Genomic DNA, 5,442 nt, shown 5'->3' with positions numbered 1-5,442 from the left:
GTACTAGAAGCGCACCAGTTCAGAACTAGAGATTTTCCCCACAGGGTACTTAGCACAAAACTGTCCTCAATTTGTTATTTTGTTGTTGTATTTGTTTGAATAAAAATTAAATTATGGTGTTCGTGTGAAGATCCCACACATTGTCTTCCATTTGCTTTTATTTGTTGCCCCTTCGATACCTTACCCACTTACATACATACATACATACATACACAATGAAGTGCTAACTTACAAACGTAATACATACATAAGTAAATATGTACATTTGTACTACATATATGCATGTATAAATATAGCTCTATGCCTACATTTTCACTAGGTTATGTAAATATAATAAAATGTTATTAATTGATGAGTAGCAGACAAGTGGCTATTATAAAAGTAAAAATACATACATATGTATATGTAAGGCGTACATTGGGCGCTATGAACTTTGCCTTAAAGACCTTATTTTTGATTGAGTGATATCCGCAAGGCTTTGGACGAGTATTTTTCCAGGTCCGAGGAAAGAGACGCAGGCCTACCAGTGGCGATTGATGCTTTATTTATTCATCTACACTGTTGGTTCAGATCAAGGCAACGAAGGGCTCCGGCCTCTACTCAGCGCACCTCAGGAGCTGTTAGTATCTTCATCTGTTAAACGAGGGCAGATATTCCGAGCTGAGATTTCTGCTATAAAGGAAGCATACGGTCTTTTTGTAAATAGTACGGTTCCAGAAAGGAAAGCCACACAAAGTCGCACAGTGCGGCTAAAATTCGACAAAAAAGTTTCTAGATCGGGCTAAAGGAGGGACCTCTAAGAAACGAAAACCGTTCACAGTAATTGTCTGCACCTGTGAGGGGACTCTCTTTATTTTCAGTCGGAATGTGGCCTTCGCCCAAGCGCAACAGTTATAAACGTGTAACAGTACTTTGAGTAAAGGAAATCTAACAAAATTTCACCTGTATGTAAAAATTTCGAGCTTTTAATTAGATTCAGTAAATGAGCGGAAACATTAAACATCGTCTCAAAATTTTTTTATTAAATTTAAAAGTACACTCCGTGTCATAATTATAAATTTTAACAATTTAGCTTTTGTTATTTAATTTTTCTTATTTTTTTTATAAAAATATAGTTTATTCTTTAACAAAGACCGAATAAATCCAAATTGCAAACGTTGCGCAATATTAAACAAAAATTCAACTAAGTTTCGTTAAGTTAAAATTTCGAGCCCACTCAATTTCAGTACAAAAAATGCAAGCTTAAAGTAGCTGAAGTTACGATTGATTCTCTTCAATTTTATTCTAGTTTTTGAAGGTGTTGCTCATTTTCTATATGTAAAAAAATCATCGAACGTTCTTCATCTAGAAGAAAATGACTGACTCTGTCAACAAAAAAAAAAAAAAATGCCAAAAATCAACCGTATGTCCCAGCTACTTTAAACTTGCACTTTATTGTACTAAAATTGAATGGGCTATGAAACTGTGTACTCAAAATCTTTTCTTTAAGAAAGATTTTTTCAATATTGTTATTTAATAAAGAATAAACTATTTTTTTTTTTATAAAAAATAACTAAAATGAAATAACAAGAATTTAACTTGTTTAAACCTGTCATTATGTGGCGCGCTTATAATTATGACACGGCGTGTATTTTTCATGTTAATAAAAAATTTTTAGACGATTTCAAAAATATTTGACGTTTTCGCACATTTACTTAGAATTATTTACTAAATATTTTGATAATTACCAACATTTTTCGCATGAGCAGACGTCTTATTGGATTGGCAATTATTTCTAGTAGGCCAGTCCCATATCAAAGGAGAGCTAAGTTAAAAATGTTGTGGAAAGAGAGGAGCTCAATTTTGTTCTTAGCTGACGCGAGAGTGTTCTTGGCTCTTTGCGCTCAAAGCAAGAAAACATAAACTCGCTAAGCCCAAAAGTTCGCTTGAATTTTCTAGCCGAAGTAGGTTTGGATGAAGTGTTCTGATCGTTGGCTCCTTGAAAGTTACGACATTATATTTCATTCAAGACTCAAGAAATTAGAAGTGGTGTATTTTTGTAGGACGTAAGGCTGAGTTGAATGTTTACTATTTACCTTGTATTCAATTATGGCCCACCGCATACTTTCTTGAAAGGACGCAGGTGCTCGCATTTGTCGACTAATTTGTCAAATTTACAAATACTTGAAAGTATTTCTTGACGAAATGCAATTCAAAATTTCATCTTTTGTTAATGTTCCGCACATATACAAATACATATTAAGAATGACTGAGCGGAAGATCGGCCTATCTTCAATAACTGAACCAAACTCAACTGAAAATATATTGAAAATTTGTTGAGGTAGTGCATTAGGCTGAGATAGGTAATTTTTGAACCACAACCCAAAAAACCATATGCACTCAAAAAAAAAGTAAGTATGTATGTATGTATGTATGCTAGTGTCTCTAAGTGCCCTTCGTAAACAAAAATTTGTAGTATGTAATTTTTCCGTTGTTGAGACCTCCGTCGTCACAACAAAACTTGTAATTTTCCCGATGAGAGATTTTCTATGTGAAGGTTAACGCAATAAACTGCAATTGTTACAATGGCATATTATATAGTAATATGCAATAACAACATTCAATACAAAAGAAAAAAAAAACACACACACACACACATGCAACAATAGCAACAATAAATATTATTAGCAATTGCACTTGTCGACAATATAGCCAGCGTAAATTGTCATTTGTTAGTTGTTGTTTCCGTCATTGGGCCGTCTGTCTATTCAACTTTATTGCTGCGAGTGGGTGGTTTGGTTTTTTTTTATTTTAATTTTAATTTCATTTTATATTTTCACACAACCTCTTGGTATTTTATGCATATGTTATGTACACACATGTAGATATGGGTGTAGGTATTGTATAAGAATTGTAATTATTCGATTCTTTGATTTTGACATTGAAAGTTGTTGAGGTATTCGAGGCGTTGAAGCATTACTGTCAATGTTCGGTTGGGTATGCATGGGCGAGTAAACAAACATACATACATATGTATGTACATATGCTCATGTCAATAATGTCTATGGTTTTACCTTTGCGCTGGTCTTCTAAGTATGCATAGAGTTATTCTACGAAAAAAGTGGCATACAAATATTTACTTAAATTTTAATATGGAAGCAGACATTACAGCTTTGAAGATGAAGCGTGTTTTACGAAGATTGCCGATTGGTTAAATATTTTGACAGCACATTGATTTTGAGCTTCATAGATAAGGTAAGGATAGGATGATAATGCGTGTGATCTCAAAGTTATTTATAAGTCACTAGTTTTCCTGGAGTTTTCCGGGGCCCGGATTTTTTCAGAAAAATATTTTGATACATAAAATGGTAATAATAAAACTTTGACTTTATGAGAATTTTTTCCGGTTTTTCATTGGAAAAGATTAAATTTCTCTTAATTTCACTAAGGCCTAACACATCACCTAAACTTCAAAAACCAACTAAGCTTCAAGAAACATGGATGTACTTGTCAAAATTTGCATCCATACGCTTAGCCGTGAAACAAGTAGTATTGGGTTTTCGGTCCTTATGAAGTAAAGTGGAGCTCAGAAGCTGAATCTGTGTTGGACAAAGTCATTTAGCAATGTATAAAAATATTAAATTTCGTTACTCTTTTTTTTTGCAGAAATTTTCGCATCTTTAGATAAAGTTCAAAAACGTTTGGGAGAAAACGGCAAACTGCGAATGGAAAAAGGCGACGTAATCGAATTAAAATTAATTATTAAACTATACCCCTAATGGAAATATCTACTTGGAGAATCATTCATTAACAAGCTTATCTAAATAGAAAAAATATCCAGAAGCTTGCCCGTTGCTATGAACAACGAAGGTTTTTGCAATTATATTAAAAAAGAATAAAAGTTTGAATTCGCGCCCCAAAAAATTGTGTGTTATGTTTCCTAAGTGGGACTGGAAGTCTACAAGGCTTTTGGGTCAGTTTCGAATATATGTAGGTACATATATTTATACCTGTACCTGATTCAGTTGCAGCCCGCGAGTATTCAGTAGGTTAATTGATCAAAACTTACTTAAGTCCAACAAAAAAAAAACCAAAAAACCCCGAAAAATTTAACACTATTTTCGAAACATCCCGAAAAATTCCAAAAAATTAGATACAAAGCACTTTTATAAATGTACCGAAAAAATTCAGAAAAGTTTCGAAAAGTTGTCCTGAAAAATCTAGAAAAGGACCGAAAACTGAAACACAGATTTTTGGAAAAAAAATCAGAAAGATCTCAAAAAATTCAAACATTTTCGAAAAAATTATGAAAAGTTTCGAAATAACTTCGCAAAAATTTCACAAATCTCCAAAAAATTCCGGAAGAGTTTAGAAATATAAAACACAGAGCATTCCCGCTTGAATATATCTCTAATAAGTTCTGAAAAATTTCGAATGATACAAAAACATTCCAAAAAATCCCGAAAAGCTCTGAAAAAACTCCGAAAAATATTAGGAAATTTACTAAAAAAAACCGAAAAACCCCCTAAAAAAACCGACCAAAGAGTGTTCTTCAAAATTTTAAGAAAAATTTCGAAAAGGCAAACCATAAAAGTCTCGATAAATCGAGATAAAGCGGATAATATACTCGGCAGATATGGATATACATACATAGTATATACGTTTCTTGCTTGAATGTATTATCAAGGATTTTTAGCTCATGAAAAAATCATTTCGTCGCTCCCAACGAAGAGTAGCACATTTCAGAATTTTGCGTGGAAGAGTAGCACATTTCAGATTTTTGCGTGGAAGAGTAGCACATTTCACTATTTGCGTGGAAGACTAGCACTTTTCAGATTTTTGCGTGGAAGAGAAGCACATTTCACTATTTCCGTGGAAGACTAGCACATTTCAGATTTTTGCGTGGAAGACTAGCACATTTCAGATTTTTGCGTGGAAGAGTAGCACATTTCGTATACTCGCGTAGAAGAATAGCGAATTCATATAAAGTGGTACTAGCAGCCGTACAAAAACCAAACATACGTGTATGTAATAATTATTTCTCCTCGACTAAGCTGAGAGTTTAATGTTGTGTATGGAGCTTTTCGGTATTTTATTACAACAAGAATAAACGTTTATTTTCCTCCTACTCCTTTGGACGCATATTCGCGCCTTCCTCAGGGAATCTATTTATAAATACGAGAAACATATATGTGCATTAGGGTGGTCCAAAAATGCATGTGAAAAAGTAAAGTCGGAATTTTTATGCTCTCACCCCCCAAGATTGTTCTATACCGAAAAAATATATCCCTATTTTTTATTTTGAAATCAAAAAATAGTTAGAGGTCGCTCAAAGCGCCCAAAGTTTCCCATGTACATATTTTATATGGGGAAAAACACTTTTGGTAGAAATGGTATATAATTCAAAAAAAACAATTTTTCTATCGGAAAACTTTTTTCAGCTGCAGGATTCCCAATAATAAT

Source organism: Rhagoletis zephyria, unplaced genomic scaffold (genome assembly GCF_001687245.7).
Source record: "Rhagoletis zephyria isolate East Lansing unplaced genomic scaffold, Rhagoletis_zephyria_1.1 Rzeph_scaffold_00696, whole genome shotgun sequence".
Taxonomy (NCBI): Eukaryota; Metazoa; Arthropoda; class Insecta; order Diptera; family Tephritidae; genus Rhagoletis; species Rhagoletis zephyria.
The sequence above is the reverse complement of the archived record's forward strand: the minus strand, read 5'-3'. Positions refer to the sequence as shown.